Here is a 25,793-nt window from a genome sequence, read left to right as displayed (position 1 = left end):
AGATTCCCATGATTCCAATGTCAAATCAATCAAAGGAAAGTCTTTTAACGAAATCAGTCAAGTCAACACAACACACGAGTCCAAAACCTAATTTGAGTGAGTATGATACAAAAGAACGTAAAATAAAATTAGAAATTTTGCAAAATCAATCATCTCATATGAAAGGACCCGTCCTAATCCATCCGGACGAAGTCCATATCGATTATAAACGATTCACAACAGTTGACTACATCGCGAGGTACTTGACCTCTATATGATATATTTTACAAACATTGCATTCATTTTTGAAAAGACAATCTTTCATTACATCAAAAGTTGACAACATGCATACCATTTCGTAATATATCTTGCTATATTTGACTTAATAATAATCTTGATGAACTCAACGACTCGAATGCAACGTCTTTTGAAATATGTCATGAATGACTCCAAGTAATATCTCTAAGATGAGCAAATGCACAGTGAAAGATTTCTTTCGTACCTGAGAATAAACATGCTTTAAAGTGTCAACCAAAAGGTTGGTGAGTTCATTAGTTTAACATAAATAATCATTTTGATAATTTTAATAGACCACAAGATTTCATATTTCCATTTCTCATAAACATACGTCCCATGCATAGAGACAAAAATATCATTCATATGGATTGAACACCTGGTAACCGACATTAACAAGATGTATATAAGAATATCCCCTATCATTCCGGGAAATCCATCGGACATGATAAAACAACATCGAAGTACTAAAGCATCCGGTACTTTGGATGGGGTTCGTTAAGCCCAATAGAACTATCTTTAGGATTCGCGTCAATTAGTAGATCGGTTTACTAATTCTTAGGTTACCAAGCAAAAGGGGCATATTCGGCTTCGATCATTCACCCATATAATGTAGTTTCAATTACTTGTGTCTATTTCGTAAAACATTTATAAAAAATTGCGCATGTATTCTCAGCCCAAAAATATAAAGGGTAAAAAGGTAAATGAAACTCACCTAATGTATTTTGTAGTAAAAATACATATGACAACATTAGACAAACTGAACAATGCAGGGTTGGCCTCGGATTCACGAACCTATATCATTTGTATAAATATTAAAATGTATAATCGTATTCGAACAAGTTTATATATTATAACTTGAATTATATATTATACTTATTTAGTTTGTGTATATATTTTAAATGTTTAATATTTATATATTTCGTTATATTAATATATCTATATATATATATATATATATATATATATATATATATATATATATATATATATATATATATATATATATATAGTATTATATAAAAATATTCTTAATTCGTTATATATAATTATTTATATAATTAATATTATTATAATTGGTAAGTGATATATAAACTATTAATATGATTATAATATATGTTTGAAGTATATTTTAGGTACAAAATATTTATTTGTAACGAAAATGATAGTTTTGATAATAATGATTTACTAATAATAATAACTTTATTAATATTGATAATACTAATATAAATAACGATGTTGTTAAAATTGATACATATGTTAATAATAATAGTAAAACTAATAATTACGAAAATGATATTTATACTAATATTAGTGAGAGTAATAATAACTTGTTTTGTTTTATAAAAATAATAATAATCCTAAACATATTCATAATAATAATAATAGTACTAAAAAATGGTACAATTACTAATATCTACAAAAATAATAATAAGTTGCATTATTTTGTCACTAATTATAATGTTTATAATGAAAATTTTATTATGTTCCTAATAATGATAATAATAATAATAATAATAATAATAATAATAATCATAATACTTAATAATAATAATAATACTAAGTAGTTATAATAACTTTAGTAATAATAACAATTATAACAATAATAATTAGTACTAACAATAACAATAACAAAAAATAATAATAACAATAATAATTATAGCAAATATAATCATATTTATGATGATGATGATGATAATAATAATAATAATAATAATAATAATAATAATAATAATAATAATTAATATTAATGAGTAATAAGAATAATAATAATAATTAAATAAATATAGACTACCTCAAAATAAAAAGAATTCCAAACAGAAAAACAGCCCTTGCGTGGTTCGAACCCACGACCTCACGAATAACGCAAACACTCATAACCCTCCATCCATTTCAGTTTTTCTGATATGATTCTAAACTGAAAATTTTATAAACCGTAACTCCTCTGATTTCTTTTCCTCCTTCTTCTTCCAAACCTCACATCGACCAGGAGTAGTCAAAAGAACATAAAGATGAGTTTTAGAACTGATGTGGGTGTGATATATAATCGATTAAGTTAATTTTTGGGAATTAAAGGAAAATGAAAACAACAAAAAAAAATTAAATATATTACACAGCTCCTGCTGCTGTCGCTGCCTTGTTTTAAAAAAAATATGATTTCAATTTCTAAAACATTTTGGACATTTGTTTAAACATGAAATACTTGTTAAATACTTACTATAAACTTCCTAATCCATCAATTGTACTTAAAACCCAACATAAATTTCGAATTTGCTTGAAGAACGATTGTTGACTTTTTGAATCATAAACTTTGACTCGAAAATTGAACCCTGATAAGAAGAATTGAGACCTGAGCTTTTCCAGATAGTTTGTGTGGAAGAATCCTAACGAAACTACATTCTTAGTTTTAGAAATTTGGTTCGAATTTGGATTACGAATAAAAAGGAGACACGAGCAGGGGCAGTCGAGGTTTTATCTGCTTTTTCTATTTAATGTGATATTTTAAACAATTTTCCAGTGATTGTAATTGATAAGGGTGATACGGTATTGGATGAATTTGTTAGTAACTCAAAGAAATTGTTGGTTTCAGTTTGGTTTCGTTTGTTCTGTGTTTAATCAGAAAGAAATTAAGAATAGACAAGGAATGGATTTGACTGCTAACAACTCTCTTGGATTTGTTCATGATATAACACTGATTTGTACGAATTCTAGACTGGAAACCAATCAACAATAGTTGGAAAACAATTGAAAACGGAATACGTATGAAATTTCACTCATTTATACACAAATCCATATATATATATATATATATATATATATATATATATATACCTGTATAGTTATGCATATATATATAATTCTGTATTTTATGTATTGACATATATTTATATATATATATATATATATATATATATCTGTATTTTATAATTTGGTTATATATATATATCTATGTACATATATATATATATATATATATATATATATATATATATATATATATATATCCAATTTCTTATTTTTTTGTCATTAACTAATATGATTATATATATACTATTAATATTAATAATACTAATAATAATATTGATATTATTGATAAAGACTAATAATAATAACAATAATACTTGAATTAATAACAATAATTAATAATACATAACAACAACAATAACTATCATAATAATAATAATACTAATATGAATAAGAATTATGATAAAGTAATAATAATAATGTTATATAAAAATGATAATTATATTATTATTAATGATAAATATTTTGATAGAGATAATAATAATATTTAATAATAATACAAGTATTAATTAAGATACAATAAATCACATGTATCGAATTTCATATTAGAAACAATAATATTAATAATACTGATGTTAATATTAATATTAATACTAATGTTAATAATACTAATGAATGTAATAATATCAATAACAATTTGTATTATAACTTGTAACATATTATGAATTACGTATCATAATTATATCTATAATACATATAATATTTATATCTTTTATATGTAATCCAATATATATATATCATAATAGTTATTTATAGAATTCATACATTTTTATGTGTAGCTTTATTTTAATAACCATTTATTATTTTGTATATTATTTTTCATAATAAATCTTACGGATCTATTGTACTTTATTTTTTTTATATTTAATCTACATACTTTTATTTATTTAATTATATATATATATATATATATTTATTTACAAACAATTGTTCGTGAACCGTCGGGCATAGTCAAAGTCAAATGCATTCATGGAAATAGTTCAAACATTATGAGACTCAGTTTAATACACTTTGCTTATCGTATCGAAATCATATAAGATTAAGTTTAAATTTGGTCAGAAATTCCCGGTCATCACAGTACCTACCCGTTAAAGAAATTTCGTTCCGAAATTTGAGTGAGGTGGTCATGGCTAACAATAAAAATGTTTTCATGACGAATATGAGTTGATAATTAGAGGTTTATCATCATTGAATAATAATGATAAAATAATTCGATTATTCTAAGAATACGAGTGAAGCTATCGCAAAATAGTGAATTGAAGAAAATAAGATATTTCCTTAGCTTTTGACGTAAACAGAGTTGAATTCCAGAATTCATGGGATTTATAGAAAATCTCCAAAATAAAAAAGACTTGATTCTTCGGTGAGTAAGGAAATTAAGATCTCTATAATTAAATACGGTGATCTACCTCGATTACTCTGTCTGATATTTCCATTATAAATTAAGCTCTTCCGTTCCATTATTCTCACCATTCCAATACTTTCTTTCTTAGTTCGTACATCTAAAGGATTGTGAATATGCCTAATCCAGTTCTAATCCTTGTTATTTCCTAATTATCATTTCTGTCATCCTTCTTTTCAATCTTCGACCAGAAAAATTTGTTTACTTCTACTATTACCTTGGGGTAATACTATTCTTAATTATACCGTGTCTTTATATTGCTATTCGTATTAATATCCATGGTTTGTAATTTCTGCATTGTTGTTGGATTTTATATCTTCCCTTATATTTCAATTGTAACACCCTAGGCAAATCCCACATCGCCCACAGACATGAGTGATCATGGGATTATAAGGTAATACTCACGCTTAAATGACACAACGCGTTTTGGGATCACAGGCAGAGCAGATGTGCGAGTACGTTACAGTTAAGCGTGCTCGGGCGAGAGCACTACCGGGATGGGTGACCTCTTGGGAAAGTGCTTCTCGTGTGTGGTCGCCAAGAAAAAGCCGTGCGCCTACGGGCAAAACGGACAATATTGTGGTCATGTTAAGCTGGGGTGTTACAGAATGGTATCAGAGCCACTCATGTGCCGTTGGGGGCGGTGGGGCAAACCTCATCGAGGACGATGAGTCCCTGAGGGGGGGTGAATGTAACACCCTAGGCAAATCCCACATCGCCCACAGACATGAGTGATCATGAGATTATAAGGTAATACTCACGCTTAAATGACACAACGCGTTTTGGGATCACAGGCAGAACAGATGTGCAAGTACGTTACAGTTAAGCGTGCTCGGGCGAGAGCACTACCGGGATGGGTGACCTCCTGGGAAAGTGCTTCTCGTGTGTGGTCGCCAAGAAAAAGCCGTGCGCCTGCGGGCAAAGCGGACAATATTGTGGTCATGTTAAGCTGGGGTGTTACATCAATGTCCCTGCTTCTGTCTCCTATAATTATTGTCATCCACAGTTAATGCGCTCTCTTATTTGCTGCGATTTATACCCCCTTTCTATTTCAGAGTTTCATGCTTTTGTTTACTTTTCACAAGTATTGGTCCAGAATTCATAGGTATGGAGTTTCGAATTATCATAATATACAAGGTAGAAATAAAAGGTAGTAGCACGATTTGTTTTGTCAAATTACCTGAATCACTGAGAATAGAACTATCAAGAATATATTTTCTTGATATGTTCAGAAGTTAATCAGAATGAAAGAGTTATGTAACATGACACATGATGACGTTATAATCTATGAATCATCATGTTCCATTTAGAAACTCAGCATGACTTACTGTAATATAATCACGTTGATCAAGTGTCATTATATTATACTAACTCATGCATCAGTTCCCAACATTACTTCAATAACATTCATAATTTAAACTCAAAAGTTTACAGAATATAGAAACTAACAGTTTCTATATGATGTAACACTGATATCTCGAAGAGATTAATGATTTCAGATAAGAATAGTTATGAAAATATCTTCAGAATATGGAGGATATTTATAATGAAAGATACAATAATATCTTTGAATATCTAAGATCAGAGGATGATGGAGACTATTGTGCGCAAGGGTTTAGAGTAAGGAGCAAGATATTCGTTGAAGGTTTCATTGGATCCAGAATTACCTGGATTCTTTGAATATATAGTATGGTCCTTGTATTTAGTCTTGGTCTCCTTCATGGTTTGCTCAATCTGTTTTTCAGTACCAAATTTTCTATCGAGCGTTCCTAACACTCCCTTCTTTATCATCAAACTTTTGGCCGTTTAGGCCATCTACAATTTTTCTGTTTCCTCTGCATTTAATGCTACGATATCTGAATTATCGGTTAATAATCCGAGGTGGTTTCAGGAGAATTGTATTTTTAGATGATTAAACGCTGATGGTAATATGGTAGAATATAAAAGGTTCCCCGGTAACAATAAAAGAGTACGCATATATATCAAGGTTATAATAAGGTTGTTTTGAACAAAAAGTCGTAGTTGACTTGCTGGAGCTGTGACAAAGTTGGCTAATTTGGAAAGAGATTGCAAAGTTATTTTGGGTAATAATAACACTAAGAAATTAGCACAGTTGCGCGTTAAATGTTTACTTATTTTCTGAGAGTTTTCAGGTGCATAACTATATGCATCAATCTTTCCTTCCCGTAGATGAAATGCCGTTGGTTTATCCTCTCGATTTAGGTGTTTTCGAGAATCATGAAAGGTTTGAACGCAGATTGTAATCGTCAAGATACAAATGAGGTGTAAGATGAAATCAAGTGGCAAACTTGAAGAATTATTTAGTTTCATATATTATAGTCAATATTTTAATTCATTTTAATTGTCCAATGTCATTAGTCCACAGTCAATAATCCACAGTTGATAGTCTAATAATTCATATATAATTTAATATATAATATTCGAATTAATTAATACGTATCGTGACCCGTATTCGTCTCAGACTCGATCACAACTCAAATTATATATATTATTGTAGAATCAACCTCAACCTTGTATAAAGAACTCGATCATTACTGCATATAGAGTGTCTATGGTGATTCCAAATAATATATATAGATGCGTCGATATGATATGTCAAAACCTTGTATACGTGTCCCGATATTTAAAGTGCGTAAAAATAAATAACAGAAATTATATGACGATAAATAAAGTGCGTAAATTAAATAACAGAAATTAAATGACTGTAAATAAAATTGCGAGAATGTAAATTGTGATAATTAAATTGCGTTAAATAAAATGTAATCAGTTAGCTAGGAACAATTATCTAGGAACAGTTAGCGTGGATTCTTAATAAAATTTCTCATAGTTAATTTGTTTGTTTCTAACAAATTTTATTTTATCCATTGTTTTCTTCATTATGCCACTTGTTGGATTCTGATAGATCAAAATCCAAATATGAAATTGAATGGAAATGGTTATTTTGTGGTGAACGGATTCGTATATGTGTGGATGTAAATAAGATAGTAGATGACTGTTGAATCAGAACTGAAAGAATGTACAGTGTAACTTATTAATGTGAAATCTAAATATTCCTCGGGTATTACCTACCCGTTAAAATATTTTCACCATTAACAGTTTTTACAATAAAACTTTTAATTACAATCTTTATGAGAACATATATACATATATATTTTCTTTAGACGTAATTATGGATTTAATGAGTCAATGTGATATTAAACTCATCAGATTTACGGCTAGAACCAGAGTACATAATCTCTAAAACATTAGAGATTACATAATCGCTATGAAGGATGAAGATAGTTTATGTAGAATGATTCGTAGAACGATGATTATGTTTGAGGTATAGATTGCGAGGTTGAGGAGTGTGATAATGTTGTTGTTGGTACTGGTTATGCTGTTGGTACTGTTGATGGTGGTACTGTTGCTGTCAGTGCTACAAGTGTTGTTGGTGCTGAGGTTGGTGATGATGTTGGTGTAGTAAGTATAGCTTGTAGATCACGCACCATTCTTGTCAGGGTTTCTATCCTACCCTCTATCATTTCTATCCATCCACTCATCTGATTCGATAGATCTTGATTATCAATTCGAAGTTCCCTAACTTCTTCTAATATTCCCCTTCGATTGGTATTCGGAAGTAGAGGTTGAATATTTTCTGAGATTGCAGTAATGCGACCTTCGAGGTGGAAAACTTTAGCAAGAAGGGTGAATACAGTGTTGCGCAAAGGTTCACCGGTGAGTACATCGTTTTCTCCGATGTTAGGAGGTAAGTTTGGTTCGCGGTAGGGCTCGCCTTCTTCATTTCTCCATCGAGTGAGTAAGTCTCGGACCCACCCCCATCTCCTCCAGAAAGAAAAGTAGCTAAATGGTGGAGACACTTCGGTTCATTTACTTCAGAGTCTACTTCAATACACATCTCGAAATTGCTTCCGGAACTAATGGAATCTAAGCTAGGTGTAGGATCCATCTCTTATGATCATTTAGAGAATTTTCGATATGAAGTGATTTTCGGTTATCGGATAATATTCTAATTATATAGAATATCTAATATAGTACAGAAGATCCTGTAGATTACGGAGGAAATTAAGGAAACGTTTCAGATAAAGTCTACATAACAGATACGCTAAGATATGAATTTTGTCTATACACTATTCATGCAGTCAATGCAGTAAAACGTGTCTAGACTAAGAATAATGAGCAGGTAATTTCCTAAGGATGATAAGCAGATGATTTCCAACAAAAACGATAAGCAAAACTTTTGACATGCAGACACGGTCGAAGTCCAGACTCACTAATGCATCCTAACGACTTATCAGTTATACAAACTAATGCAGACCTGGTTCGCTAAGACCACCGCTCTGATACCAACTGAAAGGACCCGTCCTAATCCATCCGGACGAAGTCCATATCAATTATAAACGATTCACAACAGTTGACTACATCGCGAGGTACTTGACCTCTATATGATACATTTTACAAACATTGCATTCGTTTTTGAAAAGACAATCTTTCATTACATCGAAAGTTGACAACATGCATACCATTTCGTAATATATCTTGCTATATTTGACTTAATAATAATCTTGATGAACTCAATGACTCGAATGCAACGTCTTTTGAAATATGTCATTAATGACTCCAAGTAATATCTCTAAGATAAGCAAATGCACAGCGGAAGATTTCTTTCGTACCTGAGAATAAACATGCTTTAAAGTGTCAACCAAAAGGTTGGTGAGTTCATTAGTTTAACATAAATAATCATTTCATAATTTTAATAGACCACAAGATTTCATATTTCCATTTCTCATAAACATACGTCCCATGCATAAAGACAAAAATATCATTCATATGGATTGAACACCTGGTAACCGACATTAACAAGATGCATATAAGAATATCCCCTATCATTCCGGGAAATCCAATCGGACATGATAAAACAACATCGAAGTACTAAAGCATCCGGTACTTTGGATGGGGTTCTTTAGGCCCAATAGATCTATCTTTAGGATTCGCGTCAATTAGTAGATCGGTTTACTAATTCTTAGGTTACCAAGCAAAAAGGGCATATTCGGCTTCGATCATTCACCCATATAATGTAGTTTCAATTACTTGTGTCTATTTCGTAAAACATTTATAAAAAATTGCGCATGTATTCTCAGCCCAAAAATATAAAGGGTAAAAAGGCAAATGAAACTCACCTAATGTATTTTGTAGTAAAAATACATATGACAACATTAGACAAACTGAACAATGCAGGGTTGACCTCGGATTCACGAACCTATATCATTTGTATAAATATTAAAATGTATAATCGTATTCGAACAAGTTTATATATTATAACTTGAATTATATATTATACTTATTTAGTTTGTGTATATATTTTAAATGTTTAATATTTATATATTTCGTTATATTAATATATCTCTATATATATATATATATATATATATATATATATATATATATATATATATATATATATATATATATATATATATATATATATATATATATATATATATATATATATATATATATATATATATATATATATATATATAGTTAGTATTATATGAAAATATTCTTAATTCGTTATATATAATTATTTATATAATTAATGTTATTATAATTGGTAAGTGATATATAAACTATTAATATGATTATAATATATGTTTGAAGTATATTTTAGCTACAAAATATTTATTTGTAACAAAAATGATAGTTTTGATAATAATGATTTACTAATAATAATAACTTTCTTAATATTGATAATACTAATATAAATAACGATGTTGTTAAAATTGATACATATGTTAATAATAATAATAGTAAAACTAATAATTACGAAAATAATATTTATACTAATATTAGTGAGAGTAATAATAACTTGTATTGTTTTATAACAATAATAATAATCCTAAACATATTCATAATAATAATAATAATAGTACTAAAAAATGGTACAATTACTAATATCTACAAAAATAATAATAAGTTGCATTATTTTGTCACTAATTATAATGTTTATAATGAAAATTTTATTATGTTCCTAATAATGATAATAATAATAATAATAATCATAATACTTAATAAAAATAATAATACTAAGTAGTTATAATAACTTTAGTAATAATAACAATAATAACAATAATAATTAGTACTAACAATAACAATAACAAAAAATAATAATAACAATAATAATTATAGCAAATATAATCATATTTATGATAATAATAATAATAATAATAATAATAATAATAATAATAATAATAATTAATATTAATGAGTAATAAGAATAATAATAATAATTAAATAAATATAGACTACCTCAAAATAAAAAGAATTCCAAACAGAAAAACAGCCCTTGCGTGGTTCGAACCCACGACCTCACGAATAACACAAACACTCATAACCCTCCATCCATTTTAGTTTTTCTGATATGATTCTAAACTGAAAATTTTATAAACCGTAACTCCTTTGCTTTCTTTTCCTCCTTCTTCTTCCAAACCTCACATCGACCAGGAGTAGTCAAAAGAACATAAAGATGAGTTTTAGAACTGATGTGGGTGTGATATATAATCGATTAAGTTAATTGTTGGGAATTAAAGGAAAACGAAAACAACAAAAAAAAAAAATTAAATATATTACACTGCTCCTGCTGCTGTCGCTGCCTTGTTTAAAAAAAAAATATGATTTCAATTTCTAAAACGTTTTGGACATTTGTTTAAACATGAAATACTTGTTAAATACTTACTATAAACTTTCTAATCCATCAATTGTACTTAAAACCCAACAGAAATTTCAAATTTGCTTGAAGAACGATTGTTGACTTTTTGAATCATAAACTTTGACTCGAAAATTGAACCCTAATAAGAAGAATTGAGACCTGAGCTTTTCCAGATAGTTTGTGTGGAAGAATCCTAATGAAACTACATTCTTAGTTTTAGAAATTTGGTTCGAATTTGGATTAAGAATAAAAAGGAGACACGAGCAGGGGCAGTCGAGGTTTTATCTGCTTTTTCTGTTTAATGTGATATTTTAAACAATTTTCCAGTGATTGTAATTGATAAGGGTGATACGGTATTGGATGAATTTGTTAGTAACTCAAAGAAATTGTTGGTTTCAGTTTGGTTTCGTTTGTTCTGTGTTTAATCAGAAAGAAATTAAGAACAGACAAGGAATGGATTTGACTTCTAACAACTCTCTTGGATTTGTTCATAATATAACATTGATTTGTACGAATTCTAGACTGGAAACCTATCAACAATAGTTGGAAAACAATTGAAAATGGAATACGTATGAAATTTCACTCATTTATACACAAATCCATATATATATATATATATATATATATATATATATATATATATATATATATATATATATATATATATACCTGTATAGTTATGCATATACATATAATTCTGTATTTTATGTATTGACATATATATATATATATATTTATATATATATATATATCTGTATTTTATAATTTGGTTATATATATATCTATGTACATATATATCCAATTTCTTATTTTTTTGTCATTAACTAATATGATTATATATATACTATTAATATTAATAATACTAATAATAATATTGATATTATTGATAAAGACTAATAATAATAACAATAATACTTGAATTAATAACAATAATTAATAATACATGACAACAACGATAACTATCATAATAATAATAATACTAATATGAATAAGAATTATGATAAAGTAATAATAATAATGTTATGTAAAAATGATAATTATATTATTATTAATGATAAATATTTTGATAGAGATAATAATAATATTTAATAATAATACAAGTATTAATTAAGATACAATAAATCACATGTATCGAATTTCATATTAGAAACAATACTATTAATAATACTGATGTTAATATTAATATTAATACTAATGTTAATAATACTAATGAATGTAATAATATCAATAACAATTTGTATTATAACTTGTAACATATTATGAATTACGTATCATAATTATATCTATAATACATATAATATTTATATCTTTTATATGTAATCCAATATATATATCATAATAGTTATTTATAGAATTCATACATTTTTATGTGTAGCTTTATTTTAATAACCATTTATTATTTTGTATATTATTTTTCATAATAAATCTTACGGATCTATTGTACTTTATTTTTTTTATATTTAATCTACATACTTTTATTTATTTAATTATATATATATATATATATATATATATATATATATATATATATATATATATATATATATATATATATATATATATATATATATATATTTACAAACAATTGTTCGTGAACCGTCGGGCATAGTCAAAGTCAAATGCATTCATGGAAATAGTTCAAACATTATGAGACTAAGTTTAATACACTTTGCTTATCGTATCGAAATCATATAAGATTAAGTTTAAATTTGGTCGAAAATTCCCGGGTCATCACATCATATGTCAACTGAAAAGTTTGGACGTCTAACTAACAGAGGTATTTTTCGTGTCACAGGTCATAATCCAAATTTGACTTACAAGTCTGTATGGGTTCCTAAGTCCACGACTAAGAAAGTAGCAAACAAACCAAAGAAATCTGCTAGTCGACCTAGGAAATCATCTCATGTTTTTCGATTTTCGTCTGTGAACAAAACATCTACTTGGAATTAGTTGTGTGTTAAGACTTCTGATAACGATTTAAAACTTGATATTGCGTATGATGCTTCATTTAATGTGGTTTAAATGATGCTTTATTGTCTAAATTGCATGATGCTTTATGTGATTATCTCATTGTTGATCCAAAGTTTATTATTGGTACTAACCGTAGAGGACCCAAGAAACTTTGGGTACCTACACTCTAGGAAATTAACATTTACAGGGTTTCGACGTCTGTGTTTGGTATATCGATTCCGGTTGCTCTCGACACATGACGTGCGATAAATCCTTGTTTGTCAATTTCGTTGACAATTTCCTAGGAACGGTGACTTTTAGAAATGATGAGATTGAAGCAATAACGGGTTATGGAGATTTTGTGAAAAATGGCATAACGATAAAACGGGTCTCATATGTTGAGGGTTTGGGGTGAAGTTTATTTAGTGTCAGCCAATTTTGTGACGGAGATCTCAAGATTTTGTTTGAACGTCGTCAATGCTCGGTGCAATCCACCGATGGAAACGATCTCCTTGTTGGTAAACGTTGTGCTTCACTTTATACTATTGACCTTAATCATGCACTATCACATGGAACCATGTGTTTGGTCACTCGTTCAATAAAGGAAAATTCATGGTTATGGCATCACCGGATGTCTCACCTGAATTACAAGGGTATTAATCGACTATTCTCTAAATACTTAGTTGATGGTATTTCAAGCTTGCAATATGATAAGCATCATGTGTGTCCATCATATGCGATGGGTAAGCTGAAACAGACTAATCATCCTCTTAAGCAAAACCCCAGTACTTCATCGTCCTTGCAATTATTGCATATGAACTTATGTAGACCCATGAGGATTTCTAGTCTTGGTGGCCGGAAACATGTGCTTGTCATTGTTGATGATTATACCCGATTTACATGGATTTTTCTTCTACGAACAAAGTCAGAAACCCTCGCCATTATCATTGAGTTCATTAAAAAGAGTATTCGAACTGATAATGGGACGGAATTTAGGAATGACCTGTTTGATAGTTATTTGAAAGACCAAGGCATTGAACATCAGTTCTCTGCTACATGAACCCCTCAATAGAATGGAGTAGTTGAACGATGTAATTGTATGTTGTGCGAAGCAGCTCGAACGATGCTTGCTTACTCCAAACTACCTCCGAAAATGTGGGGGGGGGGGAAGCCATTTCTACTGCATGTTATACCCAAAATCGCTGCATCATTAATAAACGTTTTGATAAAACTCCTTATGAGTTACTATATGGTAGACGCCCGAATGTCAAATATTTCCGTGTCTTTGGTTGTATATGCTATGTGCTTAATGATTTTGACAGCCTCGAAATGTTTGATCCACATGGCGATCAGGCCATATTTCTCGATTATTCTTCGAACAAAGTTGACTATCGTGTTTATCACAAACGGACAAAGACGATCAAGGAAAGCATTAATGTAAAGTTCGATGAGTTATCGGGAATGGCTTTTGAACAACTCAGTTCAAAACCCGATCCTAACCTGGCTATTACTTCTTCCGCACAAAACTCAATTTTCTTGAAGAAGGGTGTTCCTATGGTTACAACAGAGGAACTGGATGTCTTATTTGATAGTCTTTATGCTCCTCAACGGAATTCAAATGTTCAAACCGTACCAGTTACACCATCACAGTAAACTACTATGGAGACTCAATCAAGTCTTTTTGATGAAGATACAACACCAACTGATTCACCCGTTGCTTCTTCATCCTCCCTCCCACCTCCAGATACAGATAATCTTGAACCAATTCAAGATTCATCAGTTGATACAACTCCAGTTGTTTCTCCAGATACTCAATTGAATCCATTAGATGGTGTTACATCAGATCAAGCAGATCAAGGCTCAACGTCAACAACGGTTGATGTTCCAATGGATACCACTGATGTACAACCTCTTCCACATAACAACCGATGGACTAAAAGTCATTCAATTGATCTTATCATTTGTGATGTATCTGCTCCAGTCTCAACTCGAAGGGCAACTCGGAATATGTGTCTATACACTGCCTTTCTTAGTAAGATTGAGCCAACAACGGTTGCTCAAGCTTTACTAGATCCGAACTGGGTAGTAGCAATGCATGAAGAGATTAATCAATTTGATCGTTTGAAAGTATGGCGATTAGTTCCAAGACCAACGGGTCAACGACCAATAGGGGTTAAGTGGATTTTTAAGAACAAGAAGGATTCTGATGGAATTGTGGTTCGAAATAAGGCACGTCTTGTGGCCAAGGGATATCGACAACAAGAGGGTATTGATTATGATGAAACGTTTGCTCCGGTTGCTAGGATTGAGGCTATTCGTCTTTTCCTTGCATTTGCTTCTTATATGAAGTTCACGGTGTTTCAAATGGATGTCAAAACTGCTTTTCTGAATGGTCATCTTCAAGAGGAAGTTTATGTTGATCAACCAGAAGGCTTTGTCGATCCCATTCATCCAAACCACGTCTACTACTTGGAGAAAGCTTTATATGGTCTGAAGTAAGCACCGCGTGTGTGGTACGAGACCTTAACAAAGTATTTGCTGGACAATGGCTTCTCTCATGGAATGATTGATACAACGCTATTCATCCGTAAAAATCACGGTCACATTCTCTTGGTTCAAATTTACGTTGATGATATTATTTTTGGTTCCACGTCCCCGGCCTTATGCAAAGAATTTGGTGACCTTATGGCCAACAAATTCGAAATGAGCATGCTTGACCAGTTAAATTTCTTCTCGGGGTTACAAGTAAAACAATTACTAAATGAGATTTTTATCAGTCAAACAAAGTATATCAATGATATGCTAAAACGTTTTAAAATGACTGATTTAAAACCAATGAAAACCCAATGAGAACTCTACTGGATGCTGATGCTAATGGGGAACCCTTTGACATTACGCTTTATCGAAGCATGGTTGGTTCTTTAATGTATCTGACTGCAAGTCGACCAGACATTACACTTGCTGTAACTGTCTGTGCCCGCTTTCAGTCCAACCCTAAGAAATCTCACTCCAAAGCGGTTGTTAGGATTTTTTAGTACCTTAAAGGTACACCTATCCTTGGGATCTGGTATCCTCATGGATTCGATTTCAATCTCACTGCTTATACTGATGCGAATCATGGCGGTTGCCATGTTGATAGAAAAAGCACATTTGGATCAATTCAGATGTTGGAGAATAGGCTAGTTGGTTGGTCATCCAAAAAGCAGAACTGTGTGTCTTTATCTACAGCTGAGTCTGAGTACATTGCTGCAGCTCACTGTTGTTCACAAGTTTTGTGGATGTAAACTCAACTTTTGGACTATGGCTTTAAGATTTCTAAGACCCCAATTTACTGTGATTCACAAAGTGCTATAGCAATTACAAGCAACCTGGTCCAGCATTCTAAGACTAAACACATTGATATTCGTTATCATTTCATTAAGGACCATGTAGAAAAAGGGGATGTAGAGTTATACTTTGTGTTTACCAAAGTGCAATTAGCTGACATGTTCACTAAGCCCTTAGATGAACTTATGCTAAAGTTCTTGATCAAAGAGATTGGCATGGTAGAGTATAGTGCTTGACATTCCTTAGATCTATTGGGACTTATACTTAGGATCTTGTGTTTAGGGGGAGTAGATACATTCTAGGGGGAGCAACTACTTCTTATGCTTTAGATAACATCTTTCAAGGGGGAGCCGTACTTTTAGAATTCTGTTAACTTCCTGGGATTAAATTTCAATGGTTACGAAAGGGGGAGGTAACTCATTGATATCATATTTCAAGGGGGAGTTAATTCATTTTCTTGGGAATATATCAAAATGGTGATTTACTTTCTTGTATATCACATTTTGAGGGGGAGAACAAGGGAGAAAATGAAAATAAAATTGTTTTTCAAAAGTGAATTTCATAAACTCTTTGTTTTTATCTGAAATAATTCACTAAGGCTTGTATACATCTCAGTATGCAACCGTTTTAACAATTGGTATCACTGAAGATTTGTACTTTGTACATAATTCAAAATGTTCTAAGTACAAATCTTGTTTTGATAAAATTCATAAAAATTGGAAAAGATAAAATCCAAAAGATTTGAATTTAAATGGATACAATGCTAATTTTAGCATTATACCGAATCTGACAACCAACCGTACAGATTCGGCAAGTTCAAAATTTTCAACAATTGTCTCAGAAATGTTTTTCATCAAAAATTTGATAATCTTGAATGATTTTTGATAAAGATTTGTCAAAGTTTGAAGTGCAATGTGTCTAAATTTGAAAATGGACTGCATTCGGTACTTAAGGCCCATTCGGTAAAGCCCATTTCTTTAAAACATTCGGTATATATAAATAGCAGGGTCAAAGTCAAACTATCTTTTACTTTTATCTAATTGCATACCGAATCTGATAAAACCTACCGAGTCTGCCTAATCTACCGAATTAGTCTCTCTGTATCTTCAAATCTTTGGTATATTCTTGTTTTAATTGAATTTAAGTATCATATGTTGTAGATCTGAGATAATTGAACATTTATAAACTAGAAAATCAAGCAAATAACATGATTGTGACACTTAATTTTGAAAAATGTTGCTTATACCGAATCTGAGTCGTATTTCTTAATTCTTTGATTAAACTCATTTGATTTGGTTGATTAACATGAAATCTTGTCAAATCCATGTTAAATTAGTTGATCTATCAATTGACCGAGTCTGATTACATGTTTAATTGAGTATTTGATAGATTCTGTACATACCGAATGTGTTCTTGCTACAGTACCGAGTCCATTCAAGTCATTAGCATGTTTTTCTGATTTGTTTGAGTTGTTAATTGATTGTGACTATGTTTTTGCATGATATAAGATTGAAAATGCATGTTTGGGTGATTATGTATGATTTTTGAAGATACCGCATCTGTTCTTGGCATTATACCGAATCTGTAATTTGGTACCTTCAAAATCTGAGATTTTCAACTTGATAAAACTTACATGCTTTATTTAAGTCTTTGGTATGAAAACTCAAGCTTATTTGGTTACAGAATCTCAAGTTTTCATGACTACCGAATCTGCTTGATTTGTGCTTAAATATGACTAAGTGTTGTTCTGATTCTTTATGTTATATAATTGACTTTGCATGATGATTTTGTACTGTAATGAATATCATATGAATGTTATGTTTGTTAATTACTTGTTCATATTTAGAATAAATGATTTTTATAACTCAGAAAAACCATAAAAATTATAAAATTTGAAAAATACAAAGGATTTCAAAGGAAAATAAGAATAGAGATATGTGCTTTATGTTAAATATCTTGTGGTCTTCTATTTCTTATTTATACAGCTAAATGGCAAACAATCACTTCATCAATTCTGAAACTAACATTCCTTGCAATTACTGGACTGCAATACTAGAGAGGCATACACTGTGGCCTGCTCTAAGCTCAACTGTCAGTGTACCTGTGACAGATCTGGAGCTACTCAATAGAACCATTAGGTTTGTGGAAGCTACACAACCTACTGCTGCAAATCTAGAGAGTACACAAGCTCGATTTGAGTTTGAGCTAAGAGGAGTTCAAGGGATGAGGAGTATCACTAAGGCTGATTTTAGGAGGATCTTTAGGCTTCCTCTTGTACAGAATGCTCATGCTTTCCCTGTTACTCAGCAGATGATGTCATCAATCTTTGATCTTGGTTATGTTGGAGCAAACAATGTTCCACTAAGTTTCAGAAGAAATACTTGCACTCAAGGTGGTATGTGATCTTCTCAATCATCAACAGATGCTTGCTGATGACAAGAAGTGGATTCGAAAGCTTGACTGTGCCGATGCTGAAAGTGTTCTACTCTTTCATAAGAGTAGAGACTCCTGATTATGCAGAACTATTATGGGATTTGGTTCAGGCTCAAGTTGATAAGCCAAGGGGTTCATACATCCCTTGTGAAAGGTTTTTCTGTATCTTTATCCATGATGCTATCACTGCTTGCAGAAATGCAAATATATTTGTCCCAGGTACACATGGATTACAGATGAAAAGATTTGGAGAGCTGAAGATGAATACCTCGATGGTATCTGACAATCAATTCACTGCGCCAATTCTAAATTGGCTTGTGGGGCTAGCTGCACCCCAAGACGTTCGAATGCGTTCTTATTTTGAGGCTATAGGAATACCTTTTCCGAACCCGACACAACAAGAACAAATTGAACCCACCGTGGTTCCAGCCCCAGAGGTTGTAGAGGAACCTGTAGTACAACCACCCGGGCCAGCTAATCCTCTACTTAGGGTGAACCTCAAACATTCTAGGGCAGCACACCAAGCTCAACCCGTGAGGATCAGGGAACCTAGTTCATCTAGGATTGAACCAACCCTTTCAACAACGCCCGAAGTAAGTAGTGACACTGATTCTTCAGCAACTGAATCATCTCCTGAACATTCTCCTAAGAGAACTCGATTTATGCCTGATGAGATGATTCAGACTCCGCCAACCCAATGAGTAACTAGATCTAGGACTTCGACACCTATCGTCCGCCAAACAGTTACTCCAACCATTGGTGATACGGATCAAGACCTAGAGCTAATTAGGTCACCCTCACCCATCTCCGTATCACATCCAATAATAACAGTAAGCCCTACGCTAAATGAAGCGCAAGCTTCGGTAGGCAAGAGAGCTAAACGCAAGGATGGTAAAAATAGCACTAAGCCCATCCAATATAATCAGGACTTAATAATAAATCTTACACAGCAAGATGCTTTGGCATCTAAGGAAGTAAAGTCTTCCTTTGCAGTAAAGTTTGCATTGACTCAATCAATTGAGGAAACTCAATCATTAAAGTCCAGAACGGCCGAAGGGGAGCCGAAAAATCTTGAAAAGGCACCCTGCGTATCGGCTGGAAATCCTCCTGTGCTTCAACGTACAATAGGGTCTCGAGGTCCGGCTTATCTTGATGAGGGAGATCTGCCGCGTCCCATGGAAATGAGTCAACATGACAATCCTTTAGGATATTTATCAGACTTCCAGCAGATTGATCCCTTGGTTCATGAAAGTGATCCATTGGTTCAAACCACTTCTCTTTCGGATTCTAAAACTCAGGGTCTGGAGGAAGAGTCGTTAACTGAAAGAGATGTACCACCTCATGGTATATCAATGATTTCAGGAGTCGAAGATAGCAATATCTCTGCGAGATCTAAACCTACGGGTAGTTCTACTACTTTGTTAGAGTCCCATGAGACTAAAGTCATGGAGGCGGATGCTTCGAAAGAAACTTCGCCGGCGATAACTCCGGTTGTTGCCCAACCTCCATCAGAAGGGGATATCACGAATCTGACTAGTAGTATGTACAGCCTTACATATAAGAATAATACCGCATAAACATCCTTACCTGCCCTCACAGCAAATCAAACACTTCCACTGACATCGCCTCCAGCCGATGCTACTGATGCTGATGTTGTTCGTGGTTACACCATTGTTTCACCAACTGGGTCACCTTCTCGGATTTCGAATAGATATGGATTGCAATATCTCTCTGACAATGAGGTGGAGGAACTATATCTTGCTGAATTTTCTAAACGAACTGATCTTGATGAAGTTCGCGAGACTATGATGATTTATCTTGAGCAAGCAAGGATAGTATATCCGTTATCTCCATGCAAGTCACCTGGACCAATTCACATGCCTGATCATAATGATTTCGATCCCGACAATCTTCATGAGGGGGAGAATAGACATGGTGGTTATCGGTCCAGTGGTTTTCAAAGATCAACGTATGAAGCTGGTATATCTAGTCAACATAAGGATCAAGATGTTGTTGATATATCTGATTCTGAAAGTGATGAAATTGAGGAAATTCAGTGTGAAAGTTTTCTAGATGAATCGGAAGGTCAGAGAGAGGGTGACTCAGGGATGCTTATGATTATGGATTCAGCTGATCAATTAGAGAATAAATCAGCTCAAAAGGACAATCAAAACTTCGATAATATTGAAGATTATTTGAAGGGGTCATCAAGTGTAGCCAATGAATTCAATGATCATCAATTTGTTAACTTGTCATCTCCAACTGATGAATTTGGATACACTTTGAAAAGGAGATTTTCTCTAACGGCAAGAAAGATACTACGACTCCTCCTGATCTGAATGTTCCATTTCAAATTGCAGAGATTATTCTTGAGCATGATGCTGATTTCCAATTAAGTGAGGAAGAAGAGAAGATGATTCTTCGTTCACCATTCATTGAACAACAAGCGTATAGAATCTATGGTGATTCTGATCTCGTCCTTTCTGCATCAATGAGTGTTCTGGGTGCATGGAAATATCATAAGAAACCAGAATATCTCAAAGCTTATCTGAGTGTTCGTGACAAATATAAATTGAAGAATGAAGAGAAACTTCAAGTTCAGCGAAATTCAGAGATCAAAAGCATAAATAAGATTTAGATGATTAACAAGGATGGAGTGAAGATGCCATTGTTTCAGGTAACAAGAATGGATGATGAAGATTATCAATTCTCTGAAGCAGATTTTGATAGATTGAAGATGGACGACATTATTTTCATTTACAACTACTTGATTAACTTGAATGAATCTACAAAAATTTATCATGCTACAGCAATGAAGGCAGTCCACAGATTTATTCTTGACTCGATGAGATGGATGTCTGTTCACGATTTTCATATGGGGTTAGAATCTGGACACAAAAAGCTCGGAATCAAACCGCTAAATCAAGTAATCGAAGAGCTAAGATATATGTCCTTACTTGAAGTGAGTGACTGTCCTTATGGGTTTATGTTTGTCAATTCTCACTATACAAAGATCTTCATCAGAGTCTCAGATTTCAGAAGATACTCAGACGGAACGTTGATGTATGCTTTCAAATATTTGAGATGGAGACTGATCAATAGTTGCTATTCAACTGAAGATAATGAGATTGTCAAATATATTCTCACAAGATTGAAAAGTCGTCTAAAGACAAGAGTGAACATACGAAGATATGAGAATCTCAAGGGATTCAAATCCAAAGTTCACTTCAGAGGAACAAAGTTCCTTTAGATGTTTTAATAGGATTATATTGTAAAGTTCACATTTAACACTAAGGGGGAGATTGTTAGGACCCCGAAGTTGTATAGTGTTAATGTGAAATAAGCTTAAATGATGGTTCCTTAGAAAAGGGCTATATAAGGAACCTAAGTAGTCCAAATTAGATAGCCATTGCATTGTAAATGAGTTCTAGAAGCTGTGGAATGTAAATGTTGTTAATTCTCTCTAATACCGAATCACCTTCACACCTACCGATTCTCATTCTAACTTGTCTTTTCTTCTAATCTCTACATGATCTGACCTATCAGTTGTAACCGTGTAATGGACCTGTTGTTGATGATCCGTACACATTGATTTTTTACGGGGCATCACATTTGGTATCAGAGCATCGGTTGTAGTGTAACGACCCGGAAATTTCCGACCAAATTTAAACCTTAAACTCTATATATTTCCGACACGATAAGCAAAAACCTTAATGTTGAGTCTAGAAAGTCTGAAATCTATATTTGAATGATTAGTTACCCATTGACCAAGCCTAACGATTTACGAACTTTTATGTGTATATATGATATATATTTATTAATTGATAACGTTAACAAGGTATTAGATATGTAATATTTGGTTTCGATATAAGAATACTATATTTATCGGCGAGAGTAAAAGATAATATATTTTTACTACATGTCAAGGTGTAATTATTAAGTTTAATATAGTTATCTGTTATTATTTTAGAAATTATAAAATATGATTTATATGTCACGTCTTCTTTAAAAAGGATTATAATTTTTATAAATATCTGAAACCACTTTCGTCAAATTATTATCAAACCATTTTGATAAGAATAAAGATTTTTAACGTTATCTTAAAAGTTGGAATTTTTCTTGAAACCTTTTGACAAATTGTAAATGATAACGGTCCGTGATTTTAATAAAAATGAATATTTAAATAAAGCGTGTTTATTAAATATATATTTATGTATTTTTACAAAATGATTAAATATAGTCTTTAGCTAAATATAAAACGTTTTGTATTTAAAAATACTTAGTTAAACAACGAACATTTTTTTTTTTGATATAATATAATTTGATTATAAAATATTTTTAGGGATTTTCAATGATATAAAAATAAAAATAAAGATAATATAAAGATTTTTAATGAGCACCAAAAGACTACAACATTTCATCACAAGATTTCAAGTTAAAATGTTGGAAATCACTAAACCTGCGCACTTGCACGAGAAAAATCATAACTAATTCATTCGGACTCGAAAAAGGGTGATCTTGGTGTCCAAACGACCGTAACTCAAAAATCTACAACTTTCGTGACTATACCTTACACGAATCGTGTACCCATTTACACGAATTGTGTAATGTTTTGCCGACATAAAGTAGTTAGGTGACGAAAATTTTCTTTAAAAGGCCTTCTATTATTTTTCATTTCATCAAACATCGCACACACACATATATACACATAATAATACTCTGTAAACTTATAAAATTTATATTATTATTATTATTATTATTATTATTATTATTATTAAAATTATTATTAAGATTAAAGATTAAGATTAGTATTAATTTTAAGATCAAGAGTATTTATTGTACCAAAATTTATACAAAGATTCTATGACGGGGTTCTATCCAAGTGTTCCAAAACTGGTTTTATGAATGGGATAATATTAAGGAGATTATGGGTCAAATCTATGAAAGTTATGGGTACGGATCGGGGGTTTTGCTCATGAGACAAACTAGTGTTTGTCATCTCTGTTGCGTCTAAATAATATCCTGCAATATTGAATCTCAATATTGATACGTAAGCACTCTAAACTTAACTTTTATTTACTTTTAGTGTGTCCCTGACTGGTGCTCGAGAAATTAGGATCGTGTATATTTTTATATCTATTTTTGTTAAAATATATTTTTAGGATAGAATCTGAATTAGTTACTCTTGCAGTTGAAATAAGGTATATGAATAATATGTTTTTGGAAAGGTGGCGAAAAACTATAAACTTTTCATTCAGATGTCGAAAGAATTCGACGGATGGATTTGAAGTTATAGTCAATCGAACTTTTGTACAAATTGTTTAAAAATGAACATTTTTACATTTTATTTACGATATCGTTAAAATCATTATTATTATTAGATTGTTATTATAAGTATTATTATTATCAAAATAGTACTATCATTGTTATTATATCTAAATACAATTGATATTTTTATCAAAAACTATTAAACTAATATTTTTGATCATTATTATTAATAAAACTATTAATTTATTTTCATTGACACTAAAATTATTATTTCTATTAAAAATATTATTTTTAATGAAAATATTGCTAACTTATCATTTCGTATATATTTTTTTTAATAAAGTTTTAATTATAAAAATTATATAATTTTATGAAATATTTGACAACAATATTTAATTATATTTAAACATGAATGAATTTTTGGAAATCATTTTTGAGTCAAATGAATTTTTGTTAACTTTTACATATTAGTCTCGAGCATTAGGATTGGTACACTATAATTTGACTTTAATTGTTATTTAGATATTAATCAATATATATAATTATATAATTAATTAGGTTCGTGAATCGAAGGCCAAACCTTATAAGTTATCAATGATGTTATATGTATTTTTACTACAAAATACAATTGGTGAGTTTCATTTGCTCCCTTTTTAATTGCTTTTGCAATATATATATATTTTTGGGACTGAGAATACATGCGAAGCTTTTATAAATGTTTACGAAATAGACACAAGTACTAAAAACACATTCTACGTTGAGTTGTACCACTGGCATACTTCCCTGTAGCTTGGTAACTAATATTTACAGCGGTATTGTAAACGCGAATCCTGTTGATAGATCTATCGGGCCTGACAACCCCAACCGGACTGGACGACCAGTATTCAACGGTTGCACAGTACTTCGTTTTGCGACTACACCTTGGTACGGTGTAGTAAGATTTCATATTAAAGGGAATATGCGACGTGATTAAATGTTAAGTATGGTTACCAAGTGCTCAACCACTTAGAATGCTTTTATACACTTGCGAGTGTACAGATATTTATAACTATGAAATCTTGTGGTCTATTGAAACTTTTGATAACTGTTGATACGATAAACTTATGAACTCACCAACCTTTTGGTTGACACTTTAAAGCATGTTTATTCTCAGGTACGAATTAAGTCTTCCGCTGTGCATTAGCTCATATAAAGGATACTAGTTGGGACCATTTAAGCCATGATACACGAACGTTGCATTCGAGTCATTGAAGATCATTAAGGGCTAATATTAAGCCATTTGGATATTGTAAAATGTTAGACGAGCATATCAATTTTGATGTAATGATAGTTTGCCTTTTTAAGAATAAATGCAACGTTTGTAAAATGTATCATATAGAGGTCAAATACCTCGCGATGTTATCAACTATTATAATTCGTTTGTAATCGATATGGACGTTGTCCGGATGGATTAGGAACGGGTCGTTATAGGTGGTATCAGAGCGTTGGTCTTAGCGAACCAGGTCACCCACTAGTGTGTCTAACTAGTAGTTGTTAGGATGCATTAGTGAGACTGGACTTCGACCGTGTCTGCCTGTCAAAAAGCTTTGCTTATCACTTTAGTCGGAA

The sequence above is a fragment of the Rutidosis leptorrhynchoides genome, chromosome 1 (genome assembly GCF_046630445.1).
Source record: "Rutidosis leptorrhynchoides isolate AG116_Rl617_1_P2 chromosome 1, CSIRO_AGI_Rlap_v1, whole genome shotgun sequence".
Classification (NCBI taxonomy): domain Eukaryota; kingdom Viridiplantae; phylum Streptophyta; class Magnoliopsida; order Asterales; family Asteraceae; genus Rutidosis; species Rutidosis leptorrhynchoides.
This window is presented reverse-complemented; position numbering follows the sequence as displayed.